At 37.9% G+C, this 23072-nt stretch overlaps 1 long non-coding RNA gene across 1 annotated transcript in view; it reads right to left on the bottom strand.

Moving 5' to 3' along the window:
• Positions 1-3846: 3846 nt before the first annotated feature.
• LOC148213780 (uncharacterized) overlaps positions 3847-23072 on the bottom strand; it is a 116969-nt gene continuing 97743 nt past the window's right edge. Inside the window, exon 6 of the long non-coding RNA XR_015793897.1 lies at positions 3847-5141. This is a non-coding gene — a long non-coding RNA (uncharacterized LOC148213780). The remainder of the gene's footprint in view (positions 5142-23072) is intronic.

The following is a 23072-nucleotide window of genomic DNA, read 5'->3' as shown; positions in this document are numbered from 1 at the left end:
ATAAGTATTATGGGTTTTTCCTGGTACTTTAGAGACTGTTGAGGGGAAGGGTGGGAACTATATCTAGGAGTACAAATAACAAGAAGACTGCTGTTCATTGAAGAACTGGCCTTAGTTCTAGAAGATTCTGGTAAAAAGCTTGCAGAAGCATTGACCCATATGTGTGAATGCAGAGATGATTACTACAAAATTCAGTTACAAGTAAGCAACTTGTTCACTATAGATATAAAAAAAAAATCAGGAGAAGTAGCAGATAATATAGTTTGAGGGAAATGTTGAAAGTAGTAAATTGATTTATTCAATCACTGTCAGGCTCAGATCAGGATCAACAGCATGGTGGCCTCTAGCATATTGTCCAATACTGAAATAATCTTTGTCTTCCTCCCTCAATTTACCCAGGAAAGAAAAGATGATGATCAGAGAGAAATATATTCTTGCATTTGCCTCTGGGAAGAGCAGTTGGGAATTGCATGCTGTATTGTTTGAATGTCCAGTCAGCATCAGCAGGTCCTTTCAATTTGTTTAAGTAATTAACCTGGGGCAAAGATGGTATCTAGCATGATAGTATTGCATAAAAGATGCCTTCTTCATTGTGGCCTTGAGGCTGTTGAAATAATGATCATCCCCATCAGAAACAAGAGACACAATCTACACTCCTGTCTTGAACACTGCTAAAATGAATGGGAGCTGTGAAAGAACATATCCATTGGAGCAGGTGATGATTCAGAATGATGCTGCCAATGAGCTGTGAAGCTGTGTTATTAGTCCTAGAATCTAGACTGTTTTTGCTGTCAGTGTGATATTTCCCAATCTATGCTTATGATGTTTTTTTTTAACTATATTTATTTTGTTAGCTTTACATCCCACTTTTTATTCAGAAGCTCAAGTTGGTACATGTAGTGTTCCTCTTCTCATTTTATTTCCACAACAACTCTGTGATGTAAGTTGGGCTGAGAGAGGGTGACTAGTTCAAAGTCACCCAGCAAACTTCCACACCTGTAAATATAGGATGATGGAAGGAAGAGCCCTTAGAATACGTTGCCATCGGGATACCAAAGTCTCAACCTGTTCCAGAATTTAATTCTTTTAGGAATAAAGGTGGGGAACATATGGCCCTCTATTATGGCCAATCAGAGGGATGCTGGAAATTCTACTACAGTAACATTGAGTTCCCTACCTCAGAGTAAGCAGTAGCATGCTGATTTACACTTAGACTACTTAAGGCAAATAAGGTTTAAATCCCTTAAATCTTACAGGGTAATCCCAGGTTATTTCATCTCAGGGTAATTTGCCTGATTGTATAAACTACCCTGATCTTCTTGGAGAAAGGGTTAAAACCAATAAGAAATAAGTTGCTGTCAGAAAACATGTTGCCATTGTTTGTTAGATGGAAGCCTGCACTGACTGCTCATCAGTGTGCTTTAACAATGCACCATGATTTAATTTTTGACTGCTGAAGGAGAACCTCCAGCTAAAATTCACCATCAAACGCAGGTTGCTTATTATGACGACTGTGTTGACATGACTATTGGGCATAAATGAACCAAAAAAACATAAAGATAGTGAACAAGGTGAGTTGATTTGTATGTTCAAGAATGACCTATGACAGCAACTGAGTTACACATGAGAAAGTTTGATGAACTGATTAAAAACAATCAGAGATCTCTCAAAGAGAGATTGCTGCCAGCTTGGCATTTCACAGAAACATGTGAGTCACATTATTGGTGTTCTTCAGTATTGAAAGGTTTGTGCAAGATGAGTTTGCTAAATACTGCTGGCAGAGATAAAAGCTTCAAAAGTTGAAATTTGCCAGCAATTGTTGTCATGCTACTAGAATGAAGGTGATGAATTTCTTTATTGCATCATAACAGCCAATGAAACATGGACTCAACATTATGATCCAGAAGCAAAGTGCCAGTCCATGAAATATCATCCCAAAGCTTCGCTGGAGGGAATCAAAACCCAGGATTTGGCAGGAGAATTGATGGCTACATTTTGGGGGGATACAGATGGTGTTATTTACATGGATTGCTTTAAACCTGGCATCACCATCAACGTAAAGCACTATATTGCAGCACTCAAAACTTTGAAAGAATGGTTACGCAGAGTTCAGAAGCAGAAGACAGAAATTTTGTTGCAAAATCACAGTGCTAAGCCTCAAATCTCATGAGGCACCCAAGAGACAGTTGCAAAGTTGAATGTTACTGTCTTATCCCACCCACCCTAAAGTCAAGAGTTGGTGCCACAAGACTTCCATCTTTTCCCAAAATTGAAGGAATACTTTTATGAGCATCTCACTCAAATGATGAGGTGGAAAGGACTGTCAGGACCTGGTTGAAGAAACAAAGTGTTGAGTTCTTTCATAGCAGCTTTAAGAAACTTGTACGTTGTTTGGCATACATATGTAGTAAATTATGGTGGTTACAGTATATGGAGAAGTAAATACAGATAAAACAAGAGCTTATTTCAAGGATTATTTATTAAAATATCCCTATTTAAACTAAAATTATGGAGGTGGAGGCATTACCTTCATTCAACCCTTGTATTAATTTTGATTTCTCTATGTTCCATAGAATATTTGTTCAGATATATTTACCATTGAGTCATCTATACACTAAATGAGTATGTGAGCCTGTCTGTGCTGTGCTATGTTATCAGTGAGTTGGTTGCACGTCAGTTAGTAAGGTAGACCCCATAATTTAAAATGCAGTGCAACTGCTATTGTAAAATGGCCAATGACATCTAGAATGGGCATGGCTATGAAAGCCTGTCTCTGTGTAAGACTTTTTTTTTTTTCCAGGTGTACCTAAGGTGTACCTTTTTTTTTTCCTGCTACCACCATTTTTCTTTTCTTTTCTTTTCTTTTCTTTTCTTTTCTTTTCTTTTCTTTTCTTTTCTTTTCCTTTCTTTTTTCTTTCATGAGTGACAGCAAAGCTGCAGACACAACCTGACCTGGTATTTTCAAGGGAAAAGACTCTAGTATAGTGGTAGAACACAAGCACTGTTTATAGACTATTCCCAGTTCAATATTACACATTTCTTGTCTAAGATAAGTTACTTAGTTAGTACTGTAGACATTATTGAACTATACAGTCCAACAGCCAGACTCTCTGAGGATAATTTATTCTGTTTCCATGAAAACAAAGACTGAGAAATGCCACAAGGTCTTGTAATATGTTAAAGTAGGAATAGGAAAATAGGTTCTTTCCATGAATCACCTGACTTTCTTTTTAGATTCTCTCAATTTAGAATACAAATGAGAAGCTGAAGAGCATCCTTGAAGGCTAGTTCGCTTCTTGTAAATGGGTGCTTTGGACTGGCCCCACCCAACATAGCAACCAATTTATGAATATGTAAGTCCATGTGCCATTTTTTAAGAATGTCGATTACATGTTTCAAAATTCCACCTAAGCCTCCCAGACCAGCTGTGGCTATGTTAAATGCCGCAGTCCTATGGAGTTTCCTATGTTCAAGTTCTTTGAAGAAAAAGGAGCTTACATTTGGATAGAGATGCACTAAATTACATTATGAAGTTTTTAGAGGAAGAAGATCAAACAGAAGTCTTCAAAGGACCTACCTGTATTCTAAGTAATCCTTCCAAGACCTATTAATCAATATTTAGCAAAGCCAAAATCAGAAGGCAATTTGAAACAGAATATACTAAATCTGCATAACAGATTAAATTTCAACTGACATTAATAGCATAGGGTACGATAGTGAAATTTTGCCTTCCTGTAAGTTCTTATTCCTTTTTTTACTTCTGAGGCTTTTTTACTTTCTTCATAATTTGTATCTGTTCCCCGTGTGGATACTTAGGCTGTGAAATTCTATACTGACTTGGATTTTGCAAAATAATAAAGTTTTCTTTTACTTTAATCATTCTTTTAACTTAATATAATTTTTAAGATTAATGTCATCATATTCATCTAGAAGTATAATTACCATTGATGGGAGAATCACTTAGGAAAAGATGCTAAATGAATGTGAGTGAAGTGAGATCACACAGCAGGAAATGTTGCAACTGTGAAGCAAAGGAGAAACATGGCAGGTACAGAAACTAAACAGAGCCTTGATTTGTTTTGCAACAACATATTAAGACTTTGGGGGGCCATATTCTTTTATTAGGTTCTACCAAAACTTTCCATTATTAGCCTAAGGTGTTAACTTCAGGTTCTTAATGAGTTTACCGAGCATTCCAATATTGCTGTCTGATTATTATAGTTTCACTATGGCTTTTGCCTTAAAGAAACTCTGCTTGCAGTCTGGGATTTAAATATTTAATAGCGGTTGAATGCTTTCATGGCTTGTTCCCACAGAGAGAGTCACTGTACTTGGAGGGAAGACTGAACTTGCTAACTTTTTCTTCTAAACTAGACAACAACCAGCTGGCAACAAAGCACAGGCAAGATCTATCAATAGTCCAGGAAGCAGCCGAAAAAGCAAATTAAAAGGGTTCAATAAAATAGCAAGAGATTGTGGCAAGCATTCCAAGAACAGGCCATGGGGAAAGACATGGTGTCCAGCCTTGAATCATCTCAAGCTGGCCAGCTTTATATCTCAGGTGTCAAGCCGCCAGAGTGGCAGAGTGATTAAGGTCCTGGATTAGGAGCAGGGAGGCCCAGACACTAGCCCAGCCTCAGCACTGAGGAGGCTTTGAGCCAGTCACCTTCTCTCAGCTCAGCCCACCTCTCTAGGTTGTTGCTGTGGGGAAAAATAGGAGAAATGAGCACTAGGTATGCTGCCTTGCACTCCTGAAGGAAAATTGGGTTATAAATGTAATGAATGACCAGCTGGATTGTATTGGCTCAGTTCAGAGTACCAACTTCCCCATGAGTGGCAGTGTTTCCGGAAAGGAGCCTTTCTCTGTAATTTCTCAAGTCTCTGTTTTTCACCCTCCAGTTCTTGATTCTTTGTCACCACTGCTCTCATGGACTTTGAGGGTGTTTGGAGAATTCCCCAATCAGGATCCAGAGCATTATCCTGCATTCCAGTAGCAAGAATGAGCTTTTCCTGCTTGTTTGGCTGTATCCTGGCCCACACGATTTTGCAAGGCCTTTCCTGGCTCTCTCTCATTCTTTCAGAAGAGTCACTGTGAGATCATGATCTTTCACACAGCAATATTCACTGAGATGACATCCATTCTATATAAACACATCAACAAAAAGACAAAGCCAGACGCTGTCAAGATTATGGTTGTAACAAGCCTATTCCTAACTTAATCATTACATTCCTTATAGGAAAATAAAACGATCATGGTAATTTGGATACCATATCTGTGCAGCAAAAATAGCTTTATGCACTTCTTTGCTGCCCTCTAGTGATCATCTGGATTTTTGCAATCTAGATATAGTAGTTTATAGTAGACCTAGCAGTTATGTACCCCTAGCATAACACCTACTACCCCAGATCCTGACTACAGGGTGAGCAGATGCTCAAGTAAAATGTATAACATGATGTAATGCAGGACTTGAGCTGGGTTACATTTTTCTTAGATATGCATTATAGCTGACTTTAGCAAAAGGTACAGGAAAAGCTTCAATTTCAGGTTTTGTGCAGATAACCCTGTTATTAAAGGTTTAAAAACAGCCAGGCTGCCTCGAGGGTAGTGTCACTTGGCAACTGTAACATAATCCCCTAGTTTAGGCATATCCTAAATAATACACCCTTAAAAATGAAATATATTTAAGTTCCACTGTTGAATATAGGCTATTTATCTGTCTTTCCCAGTATTTATGCCAGGAAAGTTCTGCCAGTTGTTTCAGATTGTTTTGAAGGCAGCACTACATTATTTTTGCATACATTATGATTTTTATTTCCCTCTTGTATATTTAATTTAATATTTAATGTTTCTTTCTTGCTGTCCCAGGATAATGTATTTGCTTTGTTCTTTCGTAGGGTATGGTTTAGAACTATCCCTGGAAGCAAAGAATCAGTATGATCCTTGGTGAATTTTCCAAAGAGGGAAAGGCTCTTCATTATTCAGGCAATCAATATTGCACACACGCAGAGTGGAATATCAACAGTGTTTGAAATACTGTAAAGGGCAGATCTGTTTCCCATTTAGTCTGGCCTAATGGGTTTTGAATGTTTGCAGGTGAATGCTGTATTGTTAATGTAATGATTTAATTTTGGATTGAGGATAAAATATTATTTGTTCATAAATATGGTACAAGCTTAACACTAAGAACTCAAAAATGTGTTTGGTCTGATGCTTGTCTTTTAAAGTTATTATATGCTGAGGCTGTTTCCAATCAGGTGCTAGTAAGAATAAATAATTGCTTTTGTACTGTAAGCTACAGATATAATTTCAATCTTCTCTCTGCACTAGTAGGAATATTGCAACTTTTCCTGTTGTGAACCCCACTATGTTCTATTTAGAGCACTGGGTGTGACATAACTGTTGACCTGGGTAGGTGTGAAAGGAAAGATCCAATTCACTTGAGTGGCTAGTGGAAAAAATATTAATATTTCCTCATCCCCTCAATAAATTATTTAGTGGTAAGCACTTATTCCTTTAAATGTGATTGTCCATTACTTGGCTTGAAATGTCAAAAAACCAGGTACTTATGATTTGTTTTGAGCAGGAGGACAAATGGGAAGCATTTAGAAAAATACACACTGCAGAAAGAAGTTTGCTGAACTGGGATAGGTTCATTTATCTTATTCATCACTGCACTAGTAAAACATGTCTTTAAAAAGTTGGCAAATTAGCATCAACAGTACTTGTATATATGGTGATTATGATACTTTTCTGTCCTCCAGATGATGATGATAATGTGATGCAACCCCCCCCCCCCCAAATAAAACAGAAAGAAACATAGGAACCTTTCAAATGGATCATGATTTTGCATATACCCCCCCCCATAAAAGGTATGGCAGTTTGACACTTTTGTGAAACAAAGCCTACCATTTTATGGTTTTAATCATAAATCATAACATTAAAATAATTGGTATTGTTACTGATGATAATAATAAAACCAAAAAGTACAACCAGATAATTTTGCATGTTGGAGTGAATGAAAGAGAAAAAATAAATAAGTATACATATCAAAAGAATTACATTTTCTAAAACATCTCTGTAAGATACCGTATTCAGTTACTGGCATCAGTCATAAATTTGGGTCAACTTTGGACAGCTGCCTAAACAAATCCTTTCACAGCCGTTAACTATTAAACAGAAAACACGTTTTGGGGGAGTCAGACCTGCTATGTTTCCCTTTCATGTTTAATAGTATCTGCCAAAGAGATAAGATAAAGTACAAGATAATGAGGAATATCTTCTGTTGTGTCCATGCCACAAAGATACAACTTAAGGTTATATAGAATCTCCTTATATTGTTGCATTCTTAATTGTATCAAGGTATATCTGTTAAAAAAGGAGAGAACATAGTTCAAACATTTTTGCATTCAAAATTGGCTTTCATTATAGCCATAGAATTTTCTCTGGTTTCACCAACTTTTCAGAAGTTGTTGAGTATTCTGATTTGCAACATTTTGGAAAGTTGAAGATTGATGTCCAATGTACCTCAATACAAATGGTCCTCATTTAACAACCACTCATTCAGCAACCGATCAAACTTACAATAGCACTAAGAAGTGGAAGTCCTCAAATTTATGGCCAATGCACCGTCCCCATGGTCACATGATCACAATTTGCAACCTTCCCTATTGGCTTCTGACAAGCAAAGACCATGGGAAAGCCAGCAGGAAGTTGGAAGTCATGGTCATGTGAGGTCCTTGCTTAAAGACCCACATGATCCTTGCTTAACAACAGCAATCGGGACTGCCAGAACTGCCATTGCTAAGCGGCACAGTCACATTTTTTTTTTTTTACTTATGACTGCATTGCTTAATGATGGAGTTTCTGGTCCCAGTTAGCATCGTTAAGTCAGGGCTACCTGTACTGGAACAATTAATCACTTTGCATGGATTGTTAAAGGCAAGGTAGGATTTATGTTCTATAAGCTTCAGTGTATTTTTAAATCTATTTCAATAATAACATTACATAGTTGCATACAAAAATGTAGGCACCCCAATCAAATTGTAAGTTTGAATGAAATTCTAGGTGAGTGAAAAATGGCACAACCCCTACAAAATACAAAGTTAAGCACCATGTCCTTCTGCAAAATTGCATATTTACTATTTGTGTGCAGTTGTTAACAGGTTCAAAATAAGAAAAAGTGAATATGGCAGATACAGAAATGTGGACATACTTCCAATCGATTTAATGCTATTTTTTCCCTTGTCTTTTTTTTTTAATTGTAAAGTTGTTAATAAGACCCCAAAAGGCAATTGATTCATTAGGACTACAATTAGCCAGGTGAAGACAATTTCACAGTTGAACAAATACTCTGACCCTTCTAACTTCTAAGGTTGTGATTGTTTTTCTGTCTACTTTTACAACAATCATGGGCTCCTCTAAACAGCTGTCTGAGCAATTGAAAGTTAAGATAAGTCACTGTTACAAAGCAGGGTAAACCTTAACCAAAAAAAACCATACCTCTAAATCCTGCCAGCTAGCAATTTCAACTGGAAGAAACATTGTTAAGAAACACCTTGACAACCATTAAGCATGGGGGTGGTTTTATTATGCATCGGGGTTGTGAGGCAGCCAGTAGCACAGGAAATTGTGTGGGTGGATGGGAGAATCAACTCAAAGAAATATCAACATATCCTAGAACCTAATGACTCACAGTTAGTGAAAAAGCTGAAAAGAGGCTGGATATTTCAGCAAGGCAATCTGAAACATACCTCCAAATCAACCATGAAGAACTTACAGGAAAAGATATTGGTTTTGGAATGGGTTTAATAGTTCCCAGACTTGAAATATTATTGAAAATCTGTGAGGAAATCTCAAAAAGGCAATGCATACAAGGTTATCTAAAAATCAATTAAATGTCATCTAACAGGACCCACGAAGAACACCTACTCTGTCATGGCACCTTTCCTTTGGAATGAACCCCCCCTGAAATCCAAGTGGCTCCCACCCTGTTGGTATTCTATAAGACCTTGAGGACCTGGTTGTTCCCCCTTGGGGTGAAATGGATGGGGTCTCTTGTTGGATATGTTGGTTGTTTTTCTCTTGTGACTGAATCCCTTCTTGGTTTTTGTTTGTATTGGTTGTTATGTTATTATTTGTTAACTGCCAGAGTCAGTTGGAGTTAGGTGGTGCCTAAATTGAATTAAACAAATAAATAATAAAATATTTATGATAAAGAAGACTTCTTTCTGCAAGGAAACATAGGGGAAAAATTCCAAAAGTAAGAATAGAAAAACTGTTAGCTAGCTATCAGAAGTGTTATTTCTGCCACAGTAGGTGTTAACAAAGTATGGCCCGAAAGAGTACCCAAAGTTTTGTATCTGTTATATTTACTTTTTTCTTATTTTGATTCTAAAGCACTGCATAGAAATAGTAGGCATACATTCACATTTGCAGGGATATGTCATGTTTAACTTTGTACCACATAGCTTAGCTCATTTAGAATTGCACTGAAACATGCAATTTGACTAGGAATGCCTAAACTTTTACAGGCAACTGTATTATCCTTAAGTAACTTGTGGTGTTATGCTGAAAATTGCTTCCACACCCTTTTCAACAATTCTCATTCAGTGTTGTGAAAAATATACTGCATCAAGGTATTTTTGTTTTTTTTTCAAAGGGGATGGAAAAATTGGTGGAATTCCCCTAATTCTCATAGAGCAAACAAGGGTATGTGAAAGTGTCCTGTCTTTCATTGCACAGTCACCCTTCCAGTGGTCTCCTGCCTCCTTGACTTCCCATTTTTCCCTTAAATCCCAAAGGAAAAATACATTAGGAGGAAACTGCTTTCATGAGCTTTTTTGAGATCAGGAAATATGATCAGCTACAAAACTGCAGCGTAATGAAGATTTATGTAACTAAAACAGCAATGAAAATAAAATCTTCCACCACCTGAGAACAATAAACAAAGCTTACAAACACCAGTAAAAGAAAACTGAAAGGCATTGTAAAGGCCCTGTGAATTAGGTAGAAAAACCAGAATAGAGGTGGGTAAAACATTTCACTGTGGAATATTCTAGCCTCCAAACAGGTAGGGTTGTCTGTTTTGACCTGAAACATGCTATTCTGATCCAGGAAAAAGCCATTCTGAGCCCATTTCAGAGGTGGAACATTCCGTGACAGAAGATCTTACACATCCCTAAAACAGAAGCTGCTTTTGCAATGGAAGAAATCTTTTGTGAAGCTAGAAGGCAGAGTTTGGCACAATATAACTCTGTTCTATGGCCAGGTTCTGAAAGTAAGAGGTGGGCATCCCTGCTCAGCAGTTACTGGCAGGGAAGATGCGAGTTAATCTATACACTACTCAAGATCTGGTTAAACTTTGGTTACCAGTGCCTTGCCTAAATCGCTACTGTGATAAATACAGTTATACTGACATAGCTATGCATATATACTTGTACATAGCTAGTGAGACATTCCCACTGATTTCTTTAAAAATTACTTCCATGTAAATGGAAATATAGCTCAGATGCATTTGCCTGGGAATAAGCACCATTATATGCATTGGGACTTCTGGTTAGAAATGTATTGGATTTTGTTGTAGCATATTTTCTGTCATTCCACATCTCAAGATGTTATTGTATTATCACTCCATCATTCTAACGATTAGCCACGTTTATTAGTCCCAACTATAGCGGACATATGGTTACAACTGAAGAATGGACTGGACACCCCTAATCTTAAAGCTAAAGCAGATGGAATCTGGTCCGGTGGTTAGAACTGCCTGGGGCTCTATGCAAGATCAGCTATTCTAAAATCTTCAGAGAATGAGGGACACAGAAGTGTAATAATTAATAAAATTCCACAGCAACAGTCTATTAAAAGTAACAATAGGTCCTAGTCAGTTTTGGTACCCTGAAATATCCCTGTCTATGTAAGACCCTGCTGGGAGACATCTCTACACCTAAGAGAATGCTGTGTTCCAATTCACTTTAAAAGGCATATGTGGAACTGAAAAATGTGCATAAAAGATGAATCAAATGATTAGAGTTCTGGAGTGTGAGGAAAGGCGATAACAAATATTGAGATTCTGGTTTAGAAAAAAAAAGTGTAGAGAGATGGGGGGAGAGAAGGAAGGAACATTCTATATCTAAAGAAAATAGAAAGTTTTCTTCCTCTAAATCCTGAAGTTATCTAATAAAACAGAACTGAGGGGGATTGGGCAAGCAAGAACCATTACTTCATATAGTGTGTATTCAAACTGTGTTTTGCCTCCTCTAGATGAACTCATGGCCACAAACCTAGATAACTTTTAGCAGGATTATATAAAATGCAGAATATAAGGCTTTCCATGGATATTACTCACAATGGTTACATAATATTCCTTAAAGCAACCTCAGCAGCTTTAAGATGGGTAGACTTCAATTCCCAGAATTCCCCAGCCAGCCATGACTGAGGAGTGTATATAATGGCCTCCAAAAATCAGGGAGTGTATAAAATCTTTGGCTATAGTCCAGATAGTCCAGTCTAACAGAAAGGAGAAATTATTAAATATCTGGAGAATAATCAGATAAATGTATTTAATTAATTTAATTTAAATCAAATTTGCTTTTTGTCCTGCTTCCAACCACTTATTTGTCCAAGTCTACATAATTTCAGAGGTTAACACCCCTCCCCCCAGCACCTCAGTTAGAGAATCCCACTTGTGCGGTCCCGATGTAGGCAGCCCTCAAGAGTTTCTTAGGGTCCCATGAATTGGGCAATTGGTAATTCTAGTCAGAGAGAGTTTGAGTGAAAAGAAACTGTGTGAAAATGTATATCATTAACCAGCCCACTGAAATGAAAAGAAGTAACAATCAGCAGAAAAATTGCAAGCAGGAAAATAAGGAAAAGGAAGAGAGAAAATGGTAAGAATGTAACAGACATACAAGCATCAAATCCAGGGCTGGCCAGTATGTGTCAAACGGAAAATACAAGGAGAGAAATAAAGAAATATGGAGTTGATTATAATGCAAGATTTCCCATTCAAGCAACTGCTTTTGGTGTCAATCTGGTAAGCAAATGCATATGAAAACAATGCAATCCAAAAACTGACTTATCTAATGTTTCCCATGAGATTCTGCAAGCATGAGCCAAACTCAGAACACTGCTTTAGGATTTAGCACAAATAATTAAAGAAGATGCATGATCTGGCCAATTATCAGGATAGACACGCCCATTAACGTAAGCACTGAGAGCTTTAGCATAATCAGAACTATTTCCTAGAACAAAATCTGACCAATCTTGGAATTTTGGAAAATTCAAAACAGCAGAGCAGGAGGCCAAGGCTAAGAATGAGAAAGCAAAACTTCTCTTGGTTAAGGCTTCCTCCCCGCCCCACAGTTGGGGTGACTTCAAAATAAAAAGTAGCATTATATATTGTTGATATTCCATTCTCTGTTCTTATGTAATTTTTAAGTCTGAGGACTTAAAAAAGAGAAGGAGAAATAAATGAAGAAGCTGCTTGAAGGCCACTTTCTAGACCTATGAATGTTCATTTCCCCTTCTGAAGCATTTCATTTATAATCTTCCAGAAAAACCACCCTTTGTCTGATAAATGTAGTGCCGAACCCCACCACAACTGTGAAAAAAGCCTCATGGATGTTTATCAAAAGGAAGGAGAAGAACATTTTCACTTCCCTTCTCCTTTGGAATTCTACCTATAGCAGCTCACACCCTGGGTCTGACATCTAGCCAGTCTTTGACTACCAAAAAACCCTGCAATAATATTTACAAGGATGCTCAAGGTTTGTATTTCTGGCTAGAATTTCTGCTCAGATAAACATTCCTTCACCAGAAGATGAAAGGCTTTGAAATCCATTCATATAGAAGCTCTGTTTTATGGCAAACAGTTTAATAAGGAATGCATGGCCCAGCGGCACATTATGTAACATAATTTTTTCCTAAAATTGATGTGATGATGATAATGCAAATGGAAAGTGAGTGAGTTAATGATTGTGGCATTCTACTGAGCATTCCAGACTTTTATCTTTGTTGTTGTTTTTCTACAGTATATTCATCCGTTAGTGCCAGAAAACTGATGCTCAGAAGCTTTGGGAACCTTACAGACTATGCTATATTTATGATATTTCAGTGCTGGTTATATTCTACTGTAGTATGAATACAATACTAGTATATAAAATAAACATATTCCAACATGTTTTAAAAACAATGCAACAATGCAAACAACAGCACAAAACAGACTAAACACCAAAGCTAAAAGCAGACCTTCTCAAAACAGTGGGGAGAGGGAATGGGAGAAGTTAAAAGTAAACTTTTTCAATACATTTTTTTGAAAAATGATTTCACATTTCCTATTACATCTCTGCTACTTATCATATGGCAGCTAGACAATATGCTGTTTAATGCCAGGTTGAAACGAGAAGATATGCATTTTAGCTTTAAAGCTGCTAAGGTAGCAGGAGCTGAAATAGCCTGGCCTTTTCTCACTATAGCTTTTCTGGTTTTTTTATCGATTGCAGCAAGATGCAAGGCCTCAGGGCCCTCACTCCCTTTTATCCCTCTGCTTATATCCCAAATATGAGTTTCCACCCTTAAAAAAGAAGGTAAAATATCTGGGTTAAAACTCTGCTAGGCTTAACTAACTATCCTTTGAACACATACAAATGTTGAAAATAGAAAAGGAAAAATAAATGGGACTGATCATTCTGCTCTTCTTGGGAATACTGCCATAGCATGGCAATGCTCCCTGAAGTTCAGGGAGGCTAAACACCTAAAAGTGAATAATGTGCAGCCTTCCCTGCAAAAAAACACTCCTGATTTAAATATTGCTTACCTCATTCTCCAGCTGATAAAGTTCACGTTCAAGTTTGGAAGAACTCTTCGCCAGACAAGATGGTAAAAAGGGGAAAAAGAGGAAAGAGTCAAGTCCCAGGGTCTGCCCTGAGTTACACTGTCTCAAATGAAATTTCAGACTCATTTGTAGACTTCTAGAGCCTATGAGGGACAGAAATGGTCTGGAGGAAAAGTAGGACTCTTGGAATGGAGAAACAATGGCTTATTTCCCATTTTTGAAAGGGGAAAAAAGAAACCTTTTTTTCCCCTTGAATCTGTCCCCAAACCTGATTTCTCCTTTGTAACACTGAAATTCCCCACAAAATTCCTCCTCCAAAAGCCAAACTGTTTCCTTCTGATCTCCATTCTTTGGAAGGCTTATTTTCACAAATATGCTATGGATTCACACTAGACATTTGGTATGTAGATTTATTTTTCAAAGAACACAAATAGCTCTTTTTTCACAGAATTGTCTGCAGTGTTTTCTCAGGATTCTGGCTCAGCTTGCTGTCTTCATGCCAGTGCTTCATGCCTCCCACCTGATATTATAACTCCAGTTTCTTTTTATGAAGGATTTCTTATTTCTGCCTCAGAATTTCATTCTTCTAAATTATTTGTTGATCTGCACTGGGGGTCTGTTCCTGTTGTTCCTCTTTTTATTTAATTTTCCCTCTAATTCAGTTTTCAACCAATTGATTACATAGGCCTGAGATCAGTTGATGAACTGGCCCTTAGCCCAGCCATGTCATTGGCCATTAAGGCTACAGAGACAATGCCACCACACACAGATCTCAGTTTTGCAGATAATAGCACAACTCTCTGTTTATTAAGTCTTAAGGTATGGAAATATCCATACCTTAAAACTAATGCTAACTCTATACAAATCCGAGATTACACTTCCAAATCAGCGAACACTATGGCCCAGGATGGCCTGATAACTCCCTTTAGAAGCTTTTCATCCTGTTCATTTGGAAAAAGATTTACCTTTTCCTTCCTTCTTCTAGATTTTTGTCTCCCTATTTATACAGAAAGTATCAAAGTATTGCCGAGAGGAGGCTACATTACCTGCCTTCTTTTGTTTTGCTTTGTTTTGCTTCTAATTGCTATCGTTTCCTTGCTATTGGCTTTGTACTTTTACTAAGCATTTAGACTCCCTGTTTATTTTGCGTTTAAAGCATTTCTTTAATTGCTTACAACTTCAGCTGTTTTTTATTAAAATATTGATTTTTAAAAAGTCTTTGGAAATGGTGGATTAAGGAAAAAAACGTATATTTTATATTGTGAGAAAGATTCTTTCATAAGTAAGAGTAAAGCAGCTGACTGATTTGATACAAAAAACATCTATTAACTTCAGAGAAGAATAGCTCCAACCCTACCATTGAAAATTTGGGTTGCTCTCTGCTTTGTTTTTAAAATGACATGCAGGATCAAATCATAGTCTAGATTTAAGGCACAATCCTGCCCCAGTCCAAAGCTATTCAATTAGAAAATAGTAGCTTGGGTTATCTCATAAGATGGAACATAGGAAGCTACTTTGTAGTGAGTTCCTTTGAGCTAGATGTTGTCTTAGCCTCAGCTATGCAGCATTTCAGATAACAATTTTTCCAGGTTCTAACTGAGGTTGCCAAGGATTAAATAGCTTTTTATCTTTTGCATTCAAAGGATATAGTGTTCCCTTAGGCCAGTGTTTTTCAATCTTGGCAACTTTAATAATTGTGGACCAATTCCCATGCTGGCTAGGGAATTCTGGGAATTGAAGTCCACTCTTCTTAAAGTTGCCAGGATTGAGAAACACTGCCTTAGGCAATTGGACTTCCCATGTGAGTCAGATACAATTGGCTCAGTCTGGGGTCAAGGACCTGGATTATATTGCAAATGCCAAAAGGCTACTCTGAAGAATAATATGGGCACCTACTCATAAAAAAATATCTAGTAAGTTCTCAAAATCTCTGAGATTTCTATGAACTTTTGTGAGAACTTGTAAAATTTCATGAAAGAACACTAAACTCTTGTAAGCTCTTCCAAAATGTGAGATTTTGTTGGGAGAGTACAGGAGAATTTGGCAATATATGTCATATGTATCTCTGTCTGTCTGTCTGTCTGTCTGTCTGTCTGTCGGTCTGTCTGTCTGTCTGTCTGTCTGTCTGTCTGTCTGTCTGTCTATCTATCTATCTATCTATCTATCTATCTATCTATCTATCTATCTATCTATCTAATGTGGGAGGTAGAAATAGTTAAACAGATGTATTATGTCATGCTTCCTTTGAACCTATAAATTTTAACCTTGTCATCTGTCTTGCAGGCAAGGTCCTACAATATCATAGCTAATTTTTTTCCTTTCTTTGTTAGACTCTATTCACTGGGCCCTGAATCATTGTTCCACAACAATGTTTGTGTCAGAAGTGAGATCAGAAGCAGCAGTTGGTAAGTATTTGGGAAACAGGATTTGACACCACTGAACAAGTTCATTCTTATCTTCTTTTTGGTAACTTTTCTGACCCCCTCTCCAAATATTGTTCAATAAACATAAATTTAATAAAACGTAAGCATGCCGGCTGAGATCCATAGCCCCATTCCTTCCCCAACCCATGAGAGTTAGTGAAAATAATTTTTGGGAGGCAGTAGGCATGGTTCAACCCTTATCATATCCAGCAAATTGGGGTTGGGGGCTCAAAATTTGCAACCAAGACCCCTGCCCAGTAAACTAAGCCATAGATGCTATAGAAATAGGTAGTCTATAATTTTGTGCAATAAATAAAGAAAATAGGAAAATTATGCTGGATCAGACCTCAGTTCTAGCTATTTGAACTGGAGAAACCCAGGTGTTAATCTTTGTTTAATCATAAAGTTAATTAGAAGGTCCTAGGCAAAATTTACACCCTAGCTTATTTTTGAGGATAATCAGAAAATTGGATAACTAGTAAATTTTTCCCTAAAATAATATAATATATAGCAAAATAAAAATATACTATGTAAATTCATGTTGGATAGATGACAAAGGAGAAATTGAATATATATTCCAACGCATGTACTCATTGTGGATCAAGTCAAATAAACTGTGAGTTAAGATGTCTTTTGAAGACATATGACAATTTTGCTATATGGAGTCCATTTTTTATCAGTTTTTTTTCTGTGATTTAATAGGCAATGCTGCTTATTGCTTTATGTTCAATATACTTAATACGATATTGCTCCTAATGTATTGACAACTAGTATTTTCTCTATATTGTATGCATCTGCATGTATGTGTGTATACTTTTACATTTCCATTTGGGTGGGACATTCACCAGTGCAACAAATCATGTCATTTGGAAATACTTTTACTGCACTCTTTTTGTATCCCATAAATGTAAAACTCTCCAGAAATGACATGACTCTGAAACTTTATTTGCCTGCTCTACAGCCTACCTAAATCTCTTCACCAAACTGTGAATCTTCTTTATTGTACTCAGTAAATTCCCTTTCCCCTTCATGGATCACTGCCTTGTTGTGGTGAAGGGGCTTGTGTAACTCAGTGAAGCCATGAGCTATACCGTGCAGGGCCACCCAAGATGGACAGGTCATGACAGAGAGTTCTAACAAAATGTGGTCAACTGGAGAAGGAAATGGCAACCCACTCCAGTATCCTTGCCAAGAAAAACCCATAGACAATGTCAAAAGGCTAAAATATATGACACTGGAAGATGAGCCCCTCAGGTCAGAAGGTGTCCAATATGCTACTGGGGAAGAGCGGAGGGCAATTCCAAGTAGCTCCAGAAAGAATGAAGTGGCTGGGCCAAAATTGAAAGGACGTTCAGCTGTGGATGTATCTGGAAGCGAAAAGAAGGTCTGAAGCTGTAAAGAACAATATGTCTAGGTACCTGGAATGTAAGATCTATGAACCAAGGCAAGCTGGATGTGGTCAAACATGAGATGACAAGATTGAACATTGACATCTTGGGAATCACCAAATTGAAATGGACGGGAATGGGTGAATTTAATTCAGGTGACCATTATATCTACTACTGTGGGCAAGAAACCTTAGAAGAAATGGAGTAGCACTCATAGTCAATAAGAGAGTGGGAAAGGCAGTAATGGGGTACAACCTCAAAAACGACAGAATGATCTCAGTGCAAATCCAAGACAAACCATTCAACATCACAGTAATCCAAGTCTATGCCCCAACCACTGATCCCGAAGAAGCTGAAGTTGACCAGTTCTATGAAGACCTACAACATCTTCTAGAACTAGCACTAAAAAAAGATGTCCTTTTCATCATAGGGGATTGGAATGCTAAAGTAGGAAGTCAAGGCGTAATTGGAATAACAGGCAAGTTTGGCCTTGGAGTACAAAATGAAGCAGGGCAAAGGCTAATAGAGTTCTGTCAAGAGAACAAGCTAGTCATAGCAAACACTCTTTTCCAACAACACAACAGACAACTCTACACATGGACATCACCAGATGGTCAAAACCGAAACCAGATTGATTATATACTTTGCAGCCGAAGATGGAGAAGCTCTATACAGATAGCAAAAACAAGACCAGGAGCTGACTGTGGCTCAGATCATGAGCTTCTTACTGGAAAATTTAGGCTTAAATTGAGGAATATAGGGAAAACCACTAGACCACTCAGGTTTGACTTAGATCGTATTCCTTGTGAGTACACAGTGAAGGTGATGAATAGATTTAGAGGATTAGCTTTGGTACACAGAGTGCCTGAAAAACTATGGACGGAGGTCTGTAACATTGTACAGGAGGCAGCAAGAAAAAGAAATGCAAGAAAGCAAAATGGCTGTCTGATGAGGCTTTACAAATAGCTGTGGAAAGAAGGAATGCGAAAAGCAAGGGTGAAAGAGAAAGATATAAGCAACTGAATGCAGATTTCCAGAGAATAGCAAGGAGAGATAAGAAGGCCTTCTTAAATGAACAATGCAAAGAAATTGAGGAAAACAATAGAATGGGGAAGACTAGAGATCTCTTCAAGAAAATTGGAGATATCAAAGGAACGTTTAGTGCAAAGATGGGCATAATAAAGGACAAAAAAGGCAGGGACCTAACAGAAGCAGAAGAGATTAAGAAGAGGTGGCAAGAATACACAGAAGAACTCTACAAGAAAGATCTTAAGGTCCCTGATGTCCATGCTGGTGTGGTCACTGACCTTGAGCCAGACATCCTAGAGAGTGAAGTCAAGTGGGCCTTAGGAAGCATTACTAACAACAAAGCTAGCGGAGATGACAATATTCCAGCTGAGTTATTTAAAATACTAAAAGATGATGGTGTTAAAGTGCTGCACTCAATATGCCAGCAAGTTTGGAAAACACAACAGTGGCCACGGGATTGGAAAAGGTCAGTTTACGTTCCAATTCCAAAGAAGGGCAATGCCAAAGAATGCTCAAACTATCGCACAATTGCACTCATTTCACATGCTACCAAGGTTATGCTCAAAATCCTACAAGCTAGGCTTCAGCAGTATGTGAACTGAGAACTACCAGATGTGCAAGCTGGGTTTCGAAGAGGCAGAGGAACTAGAGATCAAATTGCCAACATTTGCTAGATCATGAAGAAAGCACGAGAGTTCCAGAAAAACATCTACTTCTGCTTCATTGACTATGCAAAAGCCTTCGATTGTGTGGGTCACAACAAACTGTGGCAAATTCTTAAAGAGATGGGGGTACCAGACCATCTTACTTGTCTCCTGAGAAATCTGTATGTGGGCCAAGAAGCAACAGTTAGAACTGGTCATGGAACAACCAATTGGTTCAAAATAGGGAAAGGAGTAAAACAAGGCTGTATAGTGTCACCCTGCTTATTTAACCTATATGCAGAGTACATCATGAGAAATGCCAGGCTGGAAGAATCACAAGCCGGAATTAAGATTTCAGGGAGAAACATCAACAACCTCAGATATGCAGATGATACCACCCTAATGGCAGAAAGTGAAGAAGAAGTAAAGAGCCTCTTGATGAGGGTGAAAGAGGAGAGTGAGAAAGCTGGCTTGAAACTCAACATTAAAAAAACTAAGATCATGGCATCTGGACCCATCAATTCCTGGCAAATAGAAGGGGTAGAAATGGAAGCAGTAACAGACTTCATTTATTTGGGCTCCAAGATCACCGCAGACAGAGACTGCAGCCATGAAATTAAAAGACGTTTGTTCCTTGGGAGGAAAGCTATGGCAAACCTAGATAGCATATTAAAAAGCAGAGACATCACCTTGCCGACAAAGATCCACATAGTCAAAGCTATGATTTCTCCACTAGTAATGTATGGCTGTGAGAGCTGGACCATAAAGAAGGCTGAGCGCTGAAGAATTGATGCCTTTGAACTGTGGTGCTGGAGAAGACTCTTAAGAGTCCCCTGGACTGCTAGGAGGTCAAACCAGTCAATCTTAAAGGAAATCAACCCTGATTGCTCATTGGAAGGATTGATAATGAAGCTCAAGCTCAGATACTTTGGTTACCTAATGCGAAGAGAGGACTCTTTGGAAAAGACCGTGATGCTGGGAAAGATTGAAGGCAAAAGGAGAAGAGGACGGCAGAGGATGAGATGGTTAGATAGCATCACTGAAGCAATGAGCATGAAACTGAGCAAACTCAGGGAGGCAGTGAAGGACAGGAAGGCCAGGCACGATATGGTTCATAGGGTCATGAAGAGTCGGACATGACTTAACGACTGAACAATAACAAAATTCCCTTTGGCCTGTATCCATTAAAACAGGTTGTACCATTTGCTTCTTGCTATACTTATTGATCAGTTTAGCACCATTAATAGGATTTGTAATAATAGAACTTTCCCCTTTCCACAGCCTATTTGATTAGTCCAACATTCTCCAGAACTTGGCTAGTGTGCACTGAATTTTGAAATACTGAATAATTTACAATACTTTGAGGGTAAGATGCTATTTTTTTATTTAAAAAAATATAAAAGTAGAGTATCAAAAGGTTTAAAAATCCTTTATCGATTGTGAACAAAAACATATGATTTGAATATCTAATGCAATAATACATGGAACATTTTATTCAAACCTATTCAAGAAAGGAGTTCATTATTTATGTTGACTACATATTGATATGCTGTCTTTCTCGCAATGCATCAAGAAGGTTCAGTTTAAATTATAGTCTAACAGACATAATGCTAAATATAAAACAAAGGAAGGAAATAAGAAAGTAAGATATTACCTAAAAATCTCTTTTTTCTTATCTTCAGCTACATTTTCATACTGGTAATGGAAATTAAAAGGGAAAAGATAGATGAGATTCTAAACAGGACAGGGAAGAAAAAGGGTCAGAGTTACCAGCTTTGCCTGGCCTGCAACCCTGAGAACATAAATCCATACTTAAAAACAGCTGACAAGGCATAGAGGGCCTGTGTGGCGCAATGCAAGGCTGTCACTGTTGGGTTGTCTATTTTTAAACATGGAGTTAACATTCTTAGGGGCCTGGCCAATGGTCACCCTGACAATGTTGCTTCTCAGTCTTGTTTAGGATCACACTTAGATTTGCTGGCAGGCATTTGGGAGAGGGCATGTTGTGCAATGTAGTGGAAAGGAGAAGTTTCCTCTTGTTGGAGTGCATAACCTCCCCTTCCTTTGTCAGTTGTGATAGGACAACTCACATTGCACTCTACTATTCCACAATTCAGTCTGAATATAACAGGTTAAACCCAGGAGCCCAGATTTAAGCAGCTAAACATTCAGGTACTTCAGATGAAATATAACTATCACCATCTGAACCCTGACACCTTGCTGGATCAAGCTGGCCAGTGCCAAAAATTCGGTTTTACCATGCCAACTTTATCCTGATGTAACTAAGAGACTTTCACTCCATCCTGCCAACCACTGTGCTGGTAGCGGACAACCAGAGAGTTGCTTTCAGGGAACTGCTCTGTCCTTCCAGGGTGCTTCAGCAGGGCCAGCTGTGCTATTATGGTGACTGACTTACCTCTAATGAGATGTGAGAAGATCATTCTGCTGAGGCTGCTGTTTTTCCTCCTGAGCCCCACCACCAGCTGTTTCCATCCCGTTAACCTGTGCATGCACCCTAAGTGATAAAGTCCATTGCTGGATGTATGTTTATCCTGCATCTCCTAACCTAGCCTGCTATCTTCAGCTTCAGGAAGGATGTTGACAAAAGATTCAGTTATTAATATGATCCCCTTCTAGACACAGAATGATGAGATGGTCTATTGTCATGTCTTCTACTGAAGGCAGCAAAATATCACAGACCTTCCCATACCTACTTTAGCCCTTTTCTCTTGAATTAATGTTTGTTTCCTTAGTTATACAGAGCAAATAGTATATGTTGCCATTACATTATATTTTCAGCCATGGCAGCATCAAGTTGTTTTCTGATGTGCTGTTTTTTCAAGGCTACATTTCAGCCCTGCTGAGTACTAGTTACAGCTGTCAGATTAGTTTTTGATTCAGTGCTTTTTTCTCAGTCATAGCTAGGACATGGAGCTGAGTCCTTTATTCAGACCAAGACCAAACATTGTCCAGATAAGTTTCCTTTAAATGCCTAAGACAGCCTCTGTCCCTGGCCATTTCTGAAGTTTTCAGTATGCCAGATACAGCCTGGTTCATCCCTTGATCCATGGAAAGTTGTGCACACCTGCTTTAAATGTTATTTAACATTTAATACTTCTTACTATAACATTCTAAAACTTTATAATTAAATGTTCTTCAATTAGCTGGCATTATCTCCCTTTGTTTTTTCTCTGGTCTTATATGGTGGCAATTTGCCTTTCAATACAATTAAAGCAGTGATCTGGGGATTTGTGACCTGTAAGAGTGATAAAGATTCAGTTTTCTCTCTTCCTAGCCCTGCTTGTCCTTTGCTCATTAAACTCTTTCAGATTTCTTACAATTTCATTGATTACCACTAAAAAGAAAGTGTAGAATTAGCTTCAGCTGTATCCAGTTTCCTTCCTAATATGTGAAACAGAACAGTGGAATTTTAATCTGTATTGACTGCCTACACAATGTTGTATGTCCTCTGTCATGTTGAATACATCTTCATTGTGTTATTTCTTTGTGAGTCTTTTGCATTATTGCGCAAGGAACTTAATCATTTCTGTTTTCATGTTTCTGTGTTGCCAAAATATAAATGTCTACTCAACACTAAAAGCTGAATTTTCCAGATTTTTTTTTCTTGCGACAACTTTTGCACTTTTACCCTTCCTATAGGATGAGAGGTAACATCACTATCACCATGTTTACTGGAAAGAAAGATGGCAATCTTTCCCAAAAGAGGATGAATAGGCAGAGAAAAATATATAAACC

Source organism: Python bivittatus, unplaced genomic scaffold, assembly GCF_059951505.1.
Source record: "Python bivittatus isolate LINGU-HERP-01145 unplaced genomic scaffold, Pbiv_v1 ctg000850_np1212, whole genome shotgun sequence".
In the NCBI taxonomy this organism is placed as follows: domain Eukaryota; kingdom Metazoa; phylum Chordata; class Lepidosauria; order Squamata; family Pythonidae; genus Python; species Python bivittatus.
Note: the sequence above shows the minus strand (reverse complement) of the source record. Positions and strands in the feature narration are given on the sequence as shown.